This window comes from Falco rusticolus, chromosome 6 (genome assembly GCF_015220075.1).
Source record: "Falco rusticolus isolate bFalRus1 chromosome 6, bFalRus1.pri, whole genome shotgun sequence".
Taxonomy (NCBI): domain Eukaryota; kingdom Metazoa; phylum Chordata; class Aves; order Falconiformes; family Falconidae; genus Falco; species Falco rusticolus.
In genome coordinates, this window is record NC_051192.1 from 43,521,359 (window position 1) to 43,541,030 (window position 19,672).

The window sequence follows — 19,672 nt, forward strand, 5'->3', positions numbered from 1 at the left end:
TACAGTTCTGGTGGGTCCAGCTGGCCATGTCCTGAGCTTACACCTCATTAATAGCTAAAGGTCTGCTAGCACAGGAGCTTACAGTGCCCTGGTACTGCTACGGCACATGGCTTTCACTCCTGTGAAAGGTAGAGGGACCTGAAGGCATGGTTCCTCCATCAGTGTAAGCACACCTAAAACTAAACTGCTGATAAAAAAGTGTTTGCTCCCACCCTCTCCCTGGCGTCAGAGCTGGCACGAGAGCTGAACTCTTACACTGGCACATCTTCAACCAGACCAGGAAGCCTGACAGGTGTGCAGCTCTTTGAGGGAGGTCACAGGCAGCTGTGAGCTGGGCAGAAGGGGGGGACAGGGCTGCCCCTTGTGAGCCCGAGCACAGCCATAGATTATTTTCAACTGATCGGGGCACTGCACTGAGACACTCTTGTCCGACCCTATTCATGCTTAAACACACTGGTATGGACTTCACAGCGGTGACCGCTTTGCTGTCCATATGCTGCTACGTAAGATGCAGAACAGTGACATTCAGCTAAGAGGTTTCAAAAGTCGGGCATGCTCTGCTGACATGAGCTCAGATGTTTGCTGTAAGCTAGCATCAGTGGGACAAAGCCCTGCCTACAGTGCAGCACGGGCAGCCTTGTCAGGACCACGTTAGTTTTTGAAATGCAACGTGCAATCTTTGCTCACACATACTTAATTGCTACATGAGGAACATTTTTATAGTTTAAAATTTTGCCTTCCAAGAAGAAAGTAAGGAGGAAGGAGAAAAGTTTTAGACTTTTAAAAGCCATTTAGTGGCTTTTAAACTCTGATGTACATGTGTTCAGCACAATATATCACACACATAGCAAATCAAAGCCAGATTAGACTCAGCTTTTCTGCAGCTTTTTCCTCCAATACCTTTCCAGGATTACTAATTAATAGAGACCAGATGTCAAATACTTCAGTATAGCCTTAAATCTGGAATGCAAAGAACCCAATCTCCTTATTGCCCTGGAGCATCGTGTGCAAATTGAATTTAAGAATGACTATTGATTTGTTAACATTTTGTGTCCCTCTGCCCTTTAACCTGTTGTAAATAATGATACAAAGGAGAACAAGGTCCAACCATACAAATACCTTCCTCTCTTAACATTTTTTTGCCAAATCGTCTTCTAAACAGTGATCAGCAATAAGCAGGATTCCAATCAAAGACTTGCAGATAGACATCAAAATAGATAAAGTGATGAGAAACAAAATTTTTAATTTTGATCTTTATTATACAGGCCCAAAGCTGCGGTCACCATGCAGTTACACTGTAATGGGGATGACCTTGCTGAAAGGATCTCACTAAACAAATGTAAAGGGACCACAGACTACAACATTCCAAATAACTGGCACTTTAATTTTTTAAAGAGTAAAAATAAATAAAGGAATGGCAAGTATGTCCTTTTCACATATGGTGGGGCATATACATATTCCTTCTGTTCTATAGCTATTCAAGAGACAAAATTAGCAAATACTGCCTGAAAACACAGACCTTTCATGTGAGGGCTCAGCTAACTTAGCTGTTTCTCTCCCCCTGCCTATTACATCAAACACACATTTGGATAGGTGCATATGCCAAAAAAGAAACTCAATGTATTTTTTTTTGTATTTCATTTCTACTTCCTGCCCTTTCCTCCTCCTTTCAGGACACTTAACAGGAAGTAACTGGAGACGTCTACTCAAGTAACAGTCGTGGATCTTTTCCCTTCTAGTTTTTCATGATATTCCAATAATTTAAAGATTCATCACAAATCTAAAAAGGTTCAGGTGTCTCGCAAGGAGTTCATTATTTCTGGAATACAGATAGCCACAGTGAAGAGCTGCACATAGACTGCACACATAGTGTTATTTAAAAGTGGTTATCTTTAAAAAAGCAAAACATTTCTTAAAATTTGTAGATCAAAACAAAGCATGTCTTATTCCCTATAGGATTTTCTTGCAATCTGTTCTTCAATTATTTGCACTAGGAGATGCTACAAATGGTATTAGTTACAATATACAGTCCACTGTCATCTTCTGGTCCAGCAGAAGAACCTGTCTCTCCGATGGACGCAAAATTGTTCATCTGAGCAGATCATCCTCAACAGCACAAATATGGTCTAGAAACTCATAGAGTTCATGGTTTTAATTTATAAAATTAAACCTGCCCCAGACAGGTAATACTGGTATGTAAGTTTGCCATCCCTGGGTTCTGTCAGAAACGGGGTACTGAGGTGCTCAGAGCCGTCTCAGTCTGCAGCGCTGGGATCCTTCTGGCACTTCAGACCCAAGATGCGATGTGATGCACGCTAGAACATGGGCACACTTCTCACTTAACTCTGCAGAGCCCGGGACATGGTAAGCTGCCAGAACCTCCTTCATCTTGCCTGTTGATAAAAGGAACAATAACTAGTCATCACTGGTTGCTGGAGTGTAATTTTTAGCCCTATAAATGAGACTTTTTTTTTTTTTTTTTTTTTTTTTACCAGGCAATAGCAAGTGTTTCATAAATAACAGATTTGGGATAAAGTTTACAGTCTCTCTGTTAGCCACAGGATGCTTATGAGGGAGAAAGGTACCTTATACTGCATGGTTCCTAAAATATTATCCAGAGTTAAATATACCATTATTTTAAAAATATTATTAATTTTCCCTTTTAGTGTCCAGTAGCTTAGTACTTTAAAATCTTCATTAAAATATTATGTCTGTAAATAATATTTTTTTATAGCAGATGTGCTGGCTGGAAGTGCTGTATTGTCTCTCACACACTGTATGCAAGATATACTGTAAACAATTTAGAGGATTAATAAACAATTAATGAGTAAGAATCCAACAGATTAATAAATGGCTTACGTAAGTTTGGGGTAGAATTACCTCTAATACATATTGGTCATGTCCATTATGTATTGATAACAGTTATTAATCGTAACAACTGCAAATCCTTCATAAATGACTCATTGACTAGGCTCCACAGAACCAAGGGTCAGAAAAGACCACTACATTATCTACTCTGATCTCCTGCCAATTCAAATTTTTCCAGGTAGTCCTCTGTGAAGTCCAGGGACTTTGGTTCTCAGAAAATCAAACTCATAGACTGAGAAGCGGAAAGACTAAGAATACGCCTCCAATATATATTAAGAGGAAAGACTAAGAATACACCTCCAACATATATTTGCTGCAGACCAGGTAGAAGCAGAGGGAAAGGTACCTCTGGAGGGTGATTCACCCGCTTCTTAGGTAATCTCTGAAAGGTGTCCATCTTTTTTCCATGGACTGTAAGCAGACTAAAGACCAAACTTTCTTATGGCTAGAATTGAGTGCTTTGTGTCCTACCACAGGTATCTGACTACGTTCACCTATTTATTTCACAAAGACCATTCAGAAAGCCATCAGATCCTAGCAGCTTTCAATCAATACTGACAGAGGCAAAATCTGAAAAAATGTAATTGCTTCAATCTAATGTAAATACAGAAGTCATGCAATAAATTCCAGAACTAATATTGGGTTTTTGCTACATACCCTGAAATTTTGTGGAGATATCCAAAGTACTTTTTGCATGTATAATTATTATCCTTATCACATAGAGAAAAATCACTAAAGGAACAGAGCTAGCAAGTAATTTGAGAGATCTCTTCACCCATCCCTGACCTACACCATGCCTGCTGATGTTTGTCTAACCTATTTTTAAACATCTGCAAGGCTGAAGACTCCACTACTTCCCCCTAAACAAGCCAGTTCAGGGCTCCACTCTTCCTTGCCACTTACATTTTCTTTCCTGATGCTTACACTAAATCATCCTTGTTGAGATCTAAGCCTATTATTGCTTTCCAGTGCCGACAGCATACAAGGCAGCTAAACCCCTTCCTCTAGAAAGCCACCCGTTGCTATACGAAGGCTGCCATCATGCCTTCCTCTCCTCCTCTCACCTCTAGACTAAACAACCCTTCAACCTTCCCTTGAAGGCCCATGTGTTTTAGATCTCTGAGCCCACTTTGCTTTCTTGTTGGATTCCTCTTGAGCTGCGTGCCTGCAAGTATATAAAGCTCTTCCACCGAGGCCTTATCAGTACTGAGTAGAGCAAAATAATTACATTTTGTACCTTATTGCTCCCGTTCCTATAGCCCACAATAGCACTGGCCTTGTTTGCAGTAGCGCAACATCACCGGTGCATGTTCTGCTTGGGATCATTATGACACCAGGTCTTTTCTGCAGAACTACTGCTTGGCTAGTTGTTTCCCATCTGTATTTATGTGCAGCTGATTATGTCAAGCTAGATCTACAGTTCTGCATTTGCTCTAACTTAACTGCTGGAAAGCTGTTATTTTTTAGGCTACTCCACTACTTTATCAAGGTCATTTTCAATTGCCTTGCTTCCAATATGCTTGTTCTGTGCCATGAATTTATTAAGTGTACTTTCTAACCTTTCATCCAAGCTGTCAGTGAGAACACTGAACAGTACCAGAACAAGGGAAAACACTTGCAGGACTGCACTTAATGGTGTATCATTGAAAACTAGTCTCTGCATATGTTTTCCAAAGCATTTATGCACTCACATAATAATAATTTAATCTAGCCCAGTTTCCCCAGCACACATGAGAATAATAACAACTGAAATATTTTGCCATACTGCCTTGTTCAAATAAAACAGATAATACTAGTAAATATCTTTTAAAATGAAGTGTTGTATACACTTCGAAAATGAAAGCATTATGGAGGAAAGATTTCAAGTGAGAATACAGTCTTGCTGACAACTGATTTCATATCCATATTGCTACTTCTATGAAGTATGTGCTCTACTGGAATATTGTTCAATTTAGGCTTAATGGAAGTCTTTCATAGCCTCTTAAAATTGAGTTTGTTCAGTGGAAATCTCCACTGAGAAAGCAACGAAGATATACCACTACAGTACCTCCTTTGGAAATAAATCAGTTGCACAGCTTCACAAAACTCCAAGCTGCAAAATTAATTTACTGTTTATCTTGCATAAGTTCTTGATCAGAAGTATAATGAATGAGAACTGCTAACACCAACAGGACTGATCATACTGAGCCTTTCAAAGAAAGGATTACCATTTACATTAACCTTCATGGAGACACAAGCCAATTCCACAAATACAGGAGGCACAGATCACTCTTCTTACCTGATTTGGGTTATTTGGAAGACCTTTTCTACTTCTCACTCTATGATATATTCTGTTCATGCTATCTGAGCTACTCATAAAAGTGAAAAAACTAATTTCCTGAGGTGGAGACAGAGGCCCCTGCCCAGTGATATACAATATTGTATTTTCAGTTCTGGACTGCAAGAATTGGAGTCCAGCAGAAGCTGAAACACAAACTAGCCAGTAAATATGACACAAAGACCACCTTCAATTAACAAGAAATTTGATCTGTTTTGATATTTAGGGATATATCCCATTGGATTTCCAGAGAAAAGAAGAGAGAGACTGACTTTCCTCTGAAAAAATGTGGTTACAGAGAGACAAAAGCAAAAAGAGTACACACAAATACTTCTGACTTTCTCCAGTGGAAAAGAAGGAAATAGGAGAAGGAAGGATGGGTGAGGCAGCCAGAGCCAGGACCACTCGTGACGCACAGCCTGCTCTCTGACTGCCGAGGCAGGGAAGGATTCCCACAAAAAACTCACTTGTTACGGGAAGTCAAAAGTCCCGAGTCTGAGATAAACCAGATGTCTGCACCTCTCTGAGAACAGCTCTAGGGATTTTAAATTATAAAGATTTAAGAGACTTCACCAAGAATTGCAGACATCCATATACCAAAACTACCTTCGCCTTTTTGTCAGAGTCAGGGCTAGGATTTCCAGCCTTTCCTTTTGCCAACAGTGAAAGGGAAAGACAGTCAAACTGCTCAGAAACACAGCGGAGAGAAAACCCAGGCAGCAGCTCGCTCAGGAGCAGAAGAGCTGATACCCTGTTGACATGGAAAGGTGTACATGTCACCATGACTTCTCTCTTTGAAGATCCTCATCGTTCTCGTTGTGATCCAGAAGCTAAATCTGCTCAGCTTGTCTGCTTTGCAGGCAAGGAAAGGTGAGCTGCTGAGGGGTGAACTCTGCTTTCCGTGCACTGGCATCACGACACAGTCATCTCCTGGCAGAGAAGGGGGACAAGGGGGGCTGCACTACCCTGCTTGGTGGTTGAACCGTCCTGTCTCTGTGTGGATGTGCAGACCTTGCCTATGACACGGGAATGGGCTGCACGTGCTTTGAAGAGCCCTGAGCTCCAACACGCGGATAAGAGACTGTTCCATTCCTCCAACACCACTGAAAGCTGCGTATGAGGTCATCTCACTGTTTCCCAACCCAGAAACATGGACCTCATGATATCCCTCTGGGGAAAAGGAAGGAAGAGGAATGGCATTGGCCTGTTGGCACCGGCTGGGTCCTGCCACCACAGTAGGACGTGTGTCGCAGGCCCGTGGGTAGGCCAGGCTGCACGCAGCCACAGCCCGTGGCGCGTCAGGCAGAGCCGGGCACATGGTGCCAGAGGTGTGCCACATCTGCGGGGGAAACAAAGTGGATGGGTTGATACTACTGCCACCTGAAACCATCTCGGCTGGAAATGCAGACAATTCCTCTGCAGTAAATCTACAGTGGTCCAAACCCCTTGTATAATACTGCTGCATGCTTTTGGAACATCCAGTGCATTTTTTTCCTGAGTGACTGCTGCTTTTCTGCAGCGGCTTAAGTTGCACACTAAGACACAGTTCCAACGTGCACAAAATCTCTCCTTACACCTCAAACATCGAGTAGGGGAGCGACTCCAGTCACGTGGAACAGGATGGGGGGGGGCGGGGGCACTCACCTCACCTGGGGTGGGTACCCAAGGATGGGGCTCAGTTATCTATGCTTAGGTGTCTAGTGCCTTTTCAGCTGCCCTAAATGTTTCCTGCCTCATCAGCATAGGAACGAACCATCACATCTTTAACGGCACTAGACATTACTGTTCAGGCAAGCAAACCCACGATAAATGTCACATACCCAGCCAGAGTTATCTGAAGCCAGTCAATGATGGGAGGAGAATTTGTCCCATGCTCACCTGTTAGTCTGTCTAACACAGGTGGCAGAAGCAGCCTTGAGAGGGGTGTGGGTGTCCCCCGTGACTGCATAGCACTTGCTCTGTACTATAGAGACAATACAGTCTAAATGTTTTGCAATGGTAAAGTGAAGTGAGATGAGTCACAAACATTTTTTCAAGAGCAGAAATAGGAATCTGCATATAAAACATGTTAGTGTGTTGACTGACAGAGGGAAAATTAGTAACACTCAGTGTCATTAAGACTGAAGTTACCGAATAGAGATTAATAGCAAATGCAAAACTTTTCCTGATGTTAGCAAGCTGCATAAAATCTACTCAATTTAACTGACTTTGAATTTCAGTGAAAGTTTATGGGTAGAAAGTATACTACTAATAACGAAATACTTCGACCTTTTCCTTGAAGTCAAATATCTTAGCCTTTACCATAAGGAATTGCTGATTATATGTATACACTTGAATTAGATGATGAAGCCCCTATCCCTGATGTTAGAGAAGACTCTGTCAAGGGAATCATGATATTTGGAGCCTCATGTGATGTTATATATTTTGGTGTTGTATCTAAAGAAAATCATGAGCGTGTTTTATATGACCCAGTCTTAGAGTTGGTTTTTTTTTTTAAATGAGTAGTGATGTTTTCAGTACCTGAATTGCTGTATTATTTCTGTACCTGTACAGAAAAAGATTCTTACAGTGATTTTTTTAAAAACAAATTAACAGGCAAACATTAGCAGAAGTGTTAGAATATATCTAAGAGTCTAGATATCATAAAGATATCAGGGATATAAGGATTAAGGGAAGCTACAATGTGCTAAATTCAAATTACACTTAATTTACAATGGATAACAAAATCTCTAAACTTTTACAGAATTTATTTAGAAATATATTTTAAAACTAACAAGGATCTGCCAGTTTAACAATCACATGGAACAGTTTAAAATACGAGAAAATCTTAGACTAGACAGAAATAGTAGTATATACTACTCTTTAAAACAATTTACAATCATTAGAAAAAGTCCTATATAACATGATTTAAAATTCTGTTGACCTTTAAAAGCTTTTCTGCATTGAATATGGTGGTGTATGCGATACCAGTTAGAAATGAACAGTCCAGGGGCACACTGCATTCTGTAGTTAAGACCCTATTAGGGTACCAAGCAATAATCCAGTTGCCAGTTCTCTAAATACAAGCTGGGACTCAGCAACATTTTATGGGAGTGGGTGAATTCTGCACTGGAGGGGGAATTTCACAGCCTTGCAACTGTTTCCCTGGTGTGTGACTGAAAATGCACGTACAGCACTGCGCAAGCCAACAACTGTAGCCACCTCTGACCTCTTCACTTTCTTCCCCTCCTTTCAGGTAATCTATGCCTGTTTTTTTTCATTCCATACATATCTTCCTTCAGCAAGAATTCTGGAATCCAAACTATATCCTAATTGCAGCTGTGCAAACTCCAGCCAAACTCAGTTCTTGGCTTTATTTTGTTCCAGTGTTGTCAACACTGGAGTTTCTCGTGAACTCCATGATGTGATGTTTTTCTGTAAAGCTTCTCTTTCTGAAGAGTGCTGCTCATGTGATAAACTGAGTTTTCATCTTTTTATTTTTGCAGGCTAATAGATGCAACGAAAATGTGCAAAATGTGATTTTAGGTGCTGATAGGCTCAGAAGAGCCTGAGAAAACCAGAAAGTAAAATAAAAGGGATTTCTAGAGAAGAACTTCAGAAATTTTAAGGTTTCAAAATTTTAAAGCCAGACTTACGATTTTTGAAGCCACAATTTTTGAATGTTTGACATTTGTAAGACAAGAAACATCCAAATCTGCTGTCTTCCAGCATTGCAGGCTGAAGCAGTTATCCTGATCTGCCTTGCCATGAGGGAGACAAAGATTTATGTTCATTTTGGGGTATGTCTGCGCAGTTACGTGACTGAATCTTGACCACCAGCCAACTCTTGACATACTTGCTAGAACACTTCATCTACATTCAAGCCAAACAGTGCTCGGCAGGGCGGCTACAGTATGGTAGAGGGTGTGAGCTGGAAACTGCAAACAACACTTCTAGGTGTTAATGAAGAGCAGCCTTAATCTCTCTTCGGCAGGGCTTGACTGCGGGAATGCTTCTGGTTTACTTCAAGGCAAAGGCATATCCATGGACACAGCAGGGGCAGTTCAAGGGAAACCTTTTGCGCTGTGCTGATGTGGTGAGGATGGGCTCACAGAGCTGGATGGTACCAAGAGCCAGTATGCATGCCTAGAGCATCCCACCACACTGCCATACATCCCATGGGAGAGCTTGGGAGCCGACAGCACAACTGCTCCTGTGCTACGTCCGCCTTGCAGGGTAAGCCTTAAACAAACCTGGACCTCTTTGCCTTGCAGGAGCCAGGGCAGCCTACGGGTGGCTGTGACTGACTTAGGGAGTTGTTTGCTGCCAGCATCCAGATGAATATCATTTGTCCCAAACTACTGCTTTCCCCTGCAGGAGCCAGTGGGGAGGGGGAGTGCCCACTGCTAACTCCCCTCTTGCTTCACAGGCACTTCAGGTGCTGCTGCCTCCCAGTTGTAGGCCTGGTGTGATCCCATAACTGGTTGCATGGGGACAAAGTAAATAAAAAGTCATTGCACAATCACTGAGTATCAGCTGGAATCAGCTAACAAGTTGTTTGCCAGCAGTACAGAGCAGGTGCCTGTACTGTCTCAGAGCAGTAACTGATAGCTGGGCTTCCGACAACACGGAGGAAGCAAGCTGAAACCCAAATCAGCATCCCTACCCTGAAATAGACTTACACTTAGGAAACTCTTATACCTTTCCGAGTGTTTGTCAGGACTGTATCATGCCAATGACTTGCAGAGATCCCAAGACAACCAACAAACCCAGATTTTTCTTCTGTCTTACAGCTGAAGGCTCTTCTTGCTTTTTTACTACTGTGTCTCACCTATGAGCATCTGGTTCCCAAAGGCAGTCTCAGAAACATACAAAACTGTCCATAGTCCTTTGCTATGTAGATTAGGAGAGGTACAAACCAGGGGAACAGAAAACAAAAAGGTCTCAGCATGCAGACTCCTCCTATTCCTCTCCATTAACTGGCCAAGCTCTATCCTAAACGTTGGTTGGTTTTCTTTTAACAGTTTTTTGCTTACTGTTCCAGAAATTCATTGCTCTGATGACTAGAATCTTTTCTTCTAATTTGCAGCTTACATTTATTCATGACCTACTTATATCCCTAAGGTTTGTGTCTACAACATGCAGATTTTCTGGTTTTTTAGGTATGCACTACTTCAAGGCTGTTAGAGAGGCTGTGATCACAGTCTCTTTCCTAGGTTTCCTTTTACTAGGTTAAGTCAACATCTGTTAGCATCCTTTTGCCTCTTGGCTTTCCTATTCTTTCCCTAGTTTGCCTCTGAGTCTCTTCTAGTTTGATTTAATCTTTCTTGAATATGGGTGATGAGACTTACATTATTGTACAAAGGCCTGTTTAGGAGACTGGTTGACAGAGTCCCTCGGGATGCAGTCCTGAGGGGCAAAGGGGTCCAGAAAGGCTGGACATTCCTCAAAAAGGAAATCTTAAAGGTGCAGGAACAGGCCATCTCCATGTGCCAAAAGATGAGTTGGCAGGGAAGAAGACTGACCTGGGTGAACAGAGAGCTCTGGCTGGAACTCAGGCAAAAAAAGGAGAGCTTATGGCCTTTGGAAGAAGGGGCAGGCAACTCAGGAGGACTACAGACTACAAGGATTTGGTGAGGTTATGCAGCGAGAAAATCAGAAAGACCAAAGCCCAGCTCGGACTTCATCTGGGTACTGCTGTAAAAGACAAAAAATGTCTATAAATACATTTAAATACATTAGCAACAAAAGGAGGACTAAGGAAAATCTCCAACCATTATTAGGTGGCATCACAGTCGCAAAGGATGAGGAAATGGCTGAGGCAGTTAATCCTTTCTTTGCCTCAGTCCTATAGTCAGACCAGTTCTTCAGGTACCCAGCCCCGTGAGCTAGAAAACAGGGACAGGGAGGAGAACGAAGCCCCCATAATCCAAGGGGAAATGGTCAGCGACCTGCTACAGCACTGAGACACACACAAGTCCATGGGGTTGGATGGGATCCACACAAGGGTACTGAGGGAGCTGGCAGAAGTGCTCACCAAGCCACTCTCCACCATTTATCAGCAGTCCTGGCTAACTAGGGAGGTCCCAGTTGACTGAACATTAGCAAACATGACACCCATCTACAAGAAGGGCTGGAAAGAGCATTCAGGGAGCTACAGACCTGTCAGTCTGACCTCAGTGCTGGGGAAGGTTATGGAGCAGCTTGTCTTGAGTGGCATCACGTGGCACATAGAGGACAATCAGGCAATTAGGACCAGCCAGCATGGGTATATGGAAGGCAGGTCCTGTTTCACTAACCTGATCCCCTTCTATGACAAGATGACCCACTTAGTGGATGAGGGAGAGGCTCTGGATGTTGTCTACATAGACCCTAGTAAAGCCTTTAACATGGTTTCCCACAGCATTCTCCTGGAGAAACTGACTGTTCATGGCTTGGATGGGCATACTGTTCACTAGGTAAAAAACCGGCTGGATGGCCGGGCCCAGAGAGTTGTGGTGAATGGATTTAAATCCTGTTGGCAGCTGGTCAGAAGTGATGTTCCCCAGGGCTCAGTATTGGGGCCAGTTCTGTTTAATAATCTTTATCAAATATCTGGATGAAGGGATTGAGTGCATCCTCAGGAAGTTTGCAAGCAACACCAACTTGGGGGGGAATGTTGATCTGCTTGAGGGTAGAAAGGCTCTGTAGAGGGATTTGGACAGGCTGGATCAATGGGCTAAGGCCAACTGTGTGAGGTTCAACGAGGCTGTGTGCTGGGTCTTGCACCCAGATCACAACATTCCATGGAACACTATGGGCCTGGGGAAGAGTGGCTGGAAAGCTGCCTGGTGGAAAAGGACCTCAGGGTGTTGGTCAATAGCCAGCTGAGTTTGAGCCGGCAGTGTGCCAGGTGGCCAAGAAGGCCAACAGTATCCTGACTTGTATCATAAATAGTGTTGCCAGCAGGGCTAGGGAAGTGACTGTCGTTCTATACTCAGCATTGGTGAGGCTGCACCTTGAATACTGTGTTCACTTTTGGGCCCCTCACTAAAATTTCTTTGCTGAAAGGGTTACCAAGCGTTGGAACAGGCTGCCCGAAGAAGTGGTTGAGTCACCATAGCTGGAGGCATTTAAAAGACATGTAGTTGTGGCACTTGGGAACACGGTTTAGTGATGGCCTTAGCAGTGTTGGTTAATGGTTGTTCTCAATGATCTTAAAAGTCTTTTTCCAACCTAAATGATTCTGTGATTCTATGATGAAGGCACTTATAACTTGACTATCTCTACTGGAGACACCTTGCTTGATATCTTGGTATGTTCTAAGATAGCATTTCAAACACAGCTGTATTACACAAATGGCTCAGAGATATCTCACAACTAATAAACAAACTTTGGTTTTCTCTCATTTTACTGTCTCCAAAAAGTAATTGCAGAAACTGTGTTTATTTCTTTAAATGCCTGACTTCATATTTGTACTATTAAATTTTATCCCGGTCTTTCAGCAACTCTTTTGGATGAAAGGTACCCATCTGCACTTGCCCACTAGGGTTTTACAAATCTGCAGAATGAATGTGTTTGCTGTGTCTACATGCCCTCTGCTTTCTAAGATTTGTGTCTTCTGCCTGGCTTTAGCCACTCAGTGCAGACCATCAGCTTCCTTCCCACGTGCCCTTTGCAGTTCCCACTCTGCACTGGGAATACTGTTTCCAATAGCTGCTGTGCAGGAATTGCATCCCTGGTGAATTAGAAATGTATAAATAGACATGAAAGTTGAACTTTGCAGCCTAGAGCTTCTCTTAAAGATCCTGAAAATTGCTTGAAAAGATCAGTCTATGTGTAAATGTAATTATTTATTTTTAGATTTAATTAATGCCTAAAATGACTTTATGTTAGGTGCAAGTTGTCATCTGTTATTACTTGTGATTTCTCTGTGACCTTAGCTGCTATTGATCAGAAAGCCAGTAATTCCAGTGCTGATTCTGTCTTGCTGGGCTGGCACTAAAAATATGTTGGCAACTTTAAGTAAAATTTATGAATTATGTAAACAGAATGCCTCTTAGTCCCATATGCTTGTTATTCTATAAATGTCTATGTATTGATGGTAGATCCGTTCAGCATTAAATAAGCAGAAGATACTCTTCCTGTAGGTCATTTTCTTTCGGATCATTAAGTCCTTTTTCTAGTTGGCTGTCTCTGTAAGTTCTAAAAACATTGATTGAATCTATATTGGTGTTATCATGCATCCTTTTCAGTTATCCCAATCAAATACCACAACTTATATAAAATGTCTCAGATAATCATTATGGCATGACAGAGCTTCAGGGCATAGGCGAGGCTCTCACACCTGTTGAAGACTGTTGACTGCTATTATGCCAGTTATGGTCTCCCAGTGATTTACTATCAAATCCATACCGGAGATTTAACTGGATGAACTGTTCAATAGGTGTTTTTTGTCTACATTCATTCATATTACATTTTTGAATGCCTAAATCTAGCTTTTAAAAAAAAAAAAAAGAAAGAAAAAGGAATTCTTTAATGTCCTTCTTAATAAAACCAACTGAAATAGTTCTGTACAAATAATTATGATAATTAGGCAAATACTTAAGTGGTATTATTCACAGGACTGCAAGAACCAAAAGAAATCTTAATGGAAAAGACAAGAGAATTTATTTTACCAGCTCCTGAGCCCACCTTTCTCTTCTAAAATACAGACCCAGGCACTTTTCATGTCAACATGGGAACATCTCTATCACCACTTATTCTCCATTAACTTTGAGAAACCAAGACTGATCTGTTTTTAAACAATGGTAAGTTGCATTCACTTGCTAGCACTGCTTTTTAAATGATCCCTTTGCACATGGCCACTCCTAAAATCTTGTGAAGTTCCAAACTTGTCGGGCATTCAATGTTAGGTCCTTCAAGATCTTTAGCTTTTTCAAACATACTATTGTCAGTAAATACTATCTTTTCAAGAAATGGGAAAATTAAAGTAAAATTCAACACTGTTTTTTTTTCTAGAAAAAGACAGTCACTAGAGCTAGTCTTTATTCCTCACAGCCCACCCAATCTACAGAAAGTTATCCATGAGCTCCAGTCAGCAGAGGAACGCTGTCTGCTCTGGATGCCAAGGATCTCTGGAGAGCAACATAGTAAAACTCAGATCATTCCTGTTCACCAGAGGATTTAAACCAGAAATATTCCTGCTAATTACTATAATCTTTTCTCACTGTAACTACCACCACCATTTCTGAAGAGATCTGACATTATGTAAAGCATGAAAATGTATTAACAATTTGTCTGAAGCACAGGAAGATAAAGAAATTTCAGAGGGTAGTTGGTTTCCAATCAGATTAAGATGTCAAGAATATTAAATTCAAGAGTAATCTGAAGATCCTTAATTTTACCTTGACATCTTCTGTTTCTTCTTTTGAATAAAAATTCAGCAAAATGAAAAATCCCTTTACAGTAAGTAAGGCTTTTAGTAAATAAACCAAGGCATTTTAATACAAAGTGTTCAAGGTGTACTAAAAAGAACAATCTGTCTCAGTGCCAAAATAGCATTTAAAAACAAAACCAAAAAAAATCCAGAAGTAAAAAAAAATGGCAATTAGCATTAACTGTTAGGTTGTGCTCTTTGGCTCATATCTCTAATAGAAAAATCTTACTACCAGTATTTCATTAGTAATTCTGCTATTATCAAATGAACCAAAGTATTTTTTTTTCCTCTAACTGTAGAACATGTTTCTGCAGTGATATAATTAGTTGGAAAAACATATGTATTGTGGAGAACAAATGCATCTGACTGGAATTAAGTATGTACAATGTACAATTGAGTGAAAAGGCTTAATCAATCCAAAGAAAACTTTATCCCCATAGCTACTTTAATTATTGCACTCCTACACATGTGAGCGTAAGATTGGTGAAATACAATATTTACTTAAAATATATACTTATATTTCTTGAACAGTTTCAGCCTAGGAGAATTGAGTCTGGTGCCTTTAAATACAACTTCTTTGGAGATTAAGAATGTACAGGACTTTCCAAAAATGTCATTTGTAAATCTGGGGTTTTTTTGTGAGTGCTGCACTGCCAAATATTTTTACCACTAAAGAAATGCTATTTCAGCTGTATTTGAGCAGAGTAATAGTGGTAGCTAATGGCCTATTCAGTTAATCATAGTTATTCACTCCCTGGAAATGCCTCAGAATATAATAAATGTTTTGTTTTCTTTGTGGATTCTTAAATTACAGGCATTATATAATACCCATGATATATAACCGATCACTATGAATACGAACTGAACCCAAACCCACTCCCCTAAAGTAATTCTAATATTTGGAGCCTCTAAAGAAAAAAAAAAATGCTGTTGTTACCCACAGAGCTACTGAAATAGCACTGATAACAGGGTAAGAAATGGCTATAAAGTTCGTTCTGGTTTAACTAAAATGAGGCTATTTGTCATCCATTTACAGAAGTCTGAAATAACTATTACAGAACATTTTTTAAACAAAGAAAACAAGAAACATGCTCAAATAGCTGAACCACACACATCCTTTCCTAAAGGTAAAAAAGGCTGCAGATGTAGGGTTGCAGTTTGGCCCGTAAGAGACAGATCAACCATAAAGTTTTCACTCTGAGACCAATGTTCATTGGGTTTTACCAATATAAGATATACCTTGTTCATCTCATTTATTTATTTATTTATACATTCATATAGATTGTAGAAGTCCCTGTCAGACTTAGCTCTGCTTCGTTTGCTCCTCAGGGAAGATTATACTTATTACACTTCATGTTGACTACCTGTCACAAGGGTAAGTTTGTATTTGGCTGTACCTCATCTCTTTATGGCTGCCATTATACTGATGAGGCACAGAACCCTTTGTACTGTCTTCAGGAAGTTTCTTGCAGATGTATTTTAAAAAGCTGCAGAGTGTGTTTTAAACCAATGTTAGGCTTCCAAGGTCAGAGCAGGCTACGTTTTTTAGTTGCAATTGCTTTGCATAAAGGATTAGATTACTAGCTCATAAAAATACTACCCTGGCTACTTCAAGGAGTAAAGACAACCTCTGTCTTCTGTTGGCTTGCTGGATGGAGGAACTCCTCCACGAAAGCACACAAATCCTCAAAAGGCTTTCCAAATTAGAATACGGAAAAAGTTTGGTATTAGACACCTCTTTTATTTCTCCTGGAGAAAAAGATACTCCAGTATTTGCTGAGGAACTAATCTGGCAGGCCATGAAGTGATAAAAGATGCTGCATGGGTGGTGGTGTTCTAGCTTTAACTTTAGTTTTGTAGGAGAACTGTTACGAATTCAGTGATGAAAAGAAAATCAAACGGAAGCGACTATAAAATGAGAGATTTCATGATTCCTAGGAAAGGAAGAGCAGACAAATGCTAGGGGAATACCAGGAACGCAGCCTCAACCAGCTGCAGGGATTAATCCAGGACACCCCCAGGTAAAGGCAATCCAAGGGGGAAAGAGTTCAGGTGAGAGGACAAGTTTACAGAAGCGCAGCACTGAAGGCACAGCAGCAAACTAACCCAGTGCAGAGGAAGTGAGCAGTATGCTATACCTGGAGATATTTAATTACCATAAAGCCCCAAAGGAGTAATTTAAAAGGTACCAGTAAGTACACACAGCTTATGTAAGTACACATGGCACTGAGAGAATTGCAAAGAATTCATCATGCAAAGACACAGGGAAAAGAAAGAATACAAAATAGAATTAAAAAAACCTTGCAAATATGATAGAAAGAGAAAAGCAGCATAGAACAATCTTGTTAGCTCAAAATAAGCTCTGCTGGAAGAGAATACTGCTGTCATCACCTGGAGCTCCACACAGGCTAATCTAGCATCTGAGTGTTGCCTTTGGTGGCTGATATGTCAGTTACCTAGGGTCATCGTATGCCAACACAGTGACCAACAGAAAAGTTTGACTATGTCCTACAACATAACTGTTGCTTGCTCACCGGAGAGGTGGGCACAACCAGACAGAGACTTTTCATTAAGTTTCTAAAACAAGCTAGTTGTAATGCTGATGCCTTGTGTATTTGAGGATCTAGTACTCTAGTGATTCAAAAGAGATTTGTAAAATCTGATGTGATATAAAACTGGGTGAGGTTGCAAGCAGTTTACAAGATTAGATTAGAATTCACCATGATCACAGTATTTTGGAAAAATGTTCTGAAGTGAATGCATTAGATCCACAAAGAGAACTGCAAATTGCCACAGAAGGATAATTCCAGTACACAAGTATAGAAAGGAGACTTGCTAGCCAACTGTACTGCAAAGAGAATCTGCAGGGGAGTTGTGGTGGTCTATAAGTAAATTATAAATCAGGATGATAACCAGCTGCAGAAAAAGGTGGCCTGATATATATTCATATTAATACTGTAAGCAAATCAAGTAATTACTTCTCCCCTAGCAGCAGTGGCAGGCCCTGACTGCATTACCATGTCCAGCTCTGCCTGCTGGGCTGTCAGAGGAAGGAGACAGTTGGAGGGAGTCCAGGTAAAATAAGAAAAATAACAGATATAGAACAAGGGAAGGCTGAAATAATTAAGATTGTTTAGTCTACAAAGTGCAAAGACTAGAAGAAGACACGATAACATATTTAAAATATGTAAAAGTTTGCTATGAGAACAGGATGGTGACTTAATTGTTCTCTATATAGATCTATATCTATCATGCAGAAGACAAGACTTACTATGCAGTTGCAAAGAAAAGCTTTCTAACGCAAGGATGATCAGGCCAGCAGCACATTACCTACAGGTATTACACGTAATGCTGTCATAGGATGCAATGGGAGTGGCTGAGACAAACACCTGTCAAGATGAGGAGAGATATGCTTGGTCATCCCCAAAAGCAGGTGAAAAGCCCAGGTGATCCTGTGTAAGATCCTGGCCAGCCTTACACCCCGTACTCAGCCACAGAAACAAGGCACAGACCAGAGCTTTCCATCAAAAAGACTAAATACCGTGATGCACATGACTGTCATTTATCTCAAGATGCTGGCCAGGAAGGACAGAGCCTGCCGGACAAGGGATGGATCTCCCAAATCCATTTAGTTAATTAATTCAATTGGCTAGAAGTAGCAGAGAGCACCCGCTCAGTCACCCCTGCACGCTCCTGTCCACGTTTAACACGCTCATGCCCAGTCGTACCTTTATTTACTCCACCTTTGCTGCCAACAGCCCTTTTAACTGGTTTATAGGGACTGGTACAGAGTAAAATAAGCCATACACCACTGTGCGGCCATTAGGGAAATGAGCTGAAAAGGCTTTAAAAGAAACAGGCAGGGCCGAGGCTGTAAGTGATGCCTGTCACAGGGACCAGGCTGGCCATGAAGGCAGATAGCCAGTATGGGGGCACAGCCGGTGGCCACCGGTGCGGCACCTCTGGCCGGGCGGGTGAGCTGTGCCAGGCCGGCAGGCTGCCGAGGCCAGCCACCCCAGCCGCTAGCGGGGCTGTCCCTCATGGCTGCCTGAGCAAACAGGGTCAGAAACCCCAGTATGACAGGGAAAGGGGACAACAGCCTTCATCGGGGGAACATCAGTGGTGAGGCCCTCAAGTTCTGCTACCATTGGAAGAGTCTGATGAGTAAAGATCAGGGGAAAAGGGCGTGAAGGGTCCCATCCCCTCACAGAAGGGGAAGCCCGAGCACGCAGACCCTTGGAGCAACTTCGCCCTGTACACAATGGTGGATTCACATCAGGTCGCTTGCTACTAATATTACTTGTTTTTTGTCAAGTATAGAATTAACTGAAGCTAACAGGGATTTTCCAAAACAAATCCATGTGTAAGCTGGTGAGCGGGGCTCACTGATTCAGAGGAGGCAGCTGCATGGCCAGAAGGTGCTGTCGGGGTGGGGGTGGGGGGTCTTACATGGTGCTGCCAGGCCCCTCCAAGTTTTTTCCCCTATACTACAGTCACACACCCTGTGCATGACTACAGCACATCTGGTGCAAAGCGGCATGCCTCAATTTGAAGTCTTCCCCGCAGAGCAAATCCATTTTCCAAACTACAGTGTGCGACGTCAAAGCGCAGTGAAACATTTCCACTCTTCTTGTCAGTGTTTTAATCTCAAACAAAATTATCTATAAAAACAAATTACTCCCCATTTATAAAAAGAAAAAGTAAAATAAAATGAAGAGCAATGCAAACATAGCCAAAAGTCTGCCCTTAAGCTTGATCACTGGTAAAGACTGGATAACGTTCTGCATATGCTGAAATTTTCTCCTCGTGTGACTACACAGACTATAGATCTTGCCCTGGGAAAATCAAATTCATGCATAAATGAGATTAAACAGATCCTGTCAATTGCTCAGTTGTTCTTTCTACCTTCCTGCTTCAGCTTAACAGCTGAAACACTTGCTCAGGTTAGAATAAAAAAGAAAGTTCATACTTCAACCATTTTTAATGACAATTTACATGATTTTCCTGGTATGATGCCAAAATTACTGTAATTATATTTGGTTTTACTTACAAACGCAGACAACTAAGGAGACTGTACCGATTATGGAAAT

The 19,672-nt window shown here is 41.4% G+C and overlaps 1 protein-coding gene across 2 annotated transcripts in view; it reads right to left on the reverse strand.

The window, feature by feature from the left end:
- The window catches only part of SCAF8 (SR-related CTD associated factor 8), a 167,135-nt gene that overhangs the window by 66,847 nt on the left and 80,616 nt on the right, over window positions 1-19,672 (reverse strand). Inside the window, exon 21 of one of the 2 annotated variants that reach the window (XM_037391116.1) lies at window positions 1,238-2,393. The exons of the other annotated variant lie outside the window; for it this stretch is intronic. The gene's annotated coding sequence lies outside the window, so the exon portion shown is untranslated. Of the gene's footprint in view, window positions 1-1,237; window positions 2,394-19,672 lie in introns of those variants that run through there. 2 annotated transcript variants of the gene reach the window in all.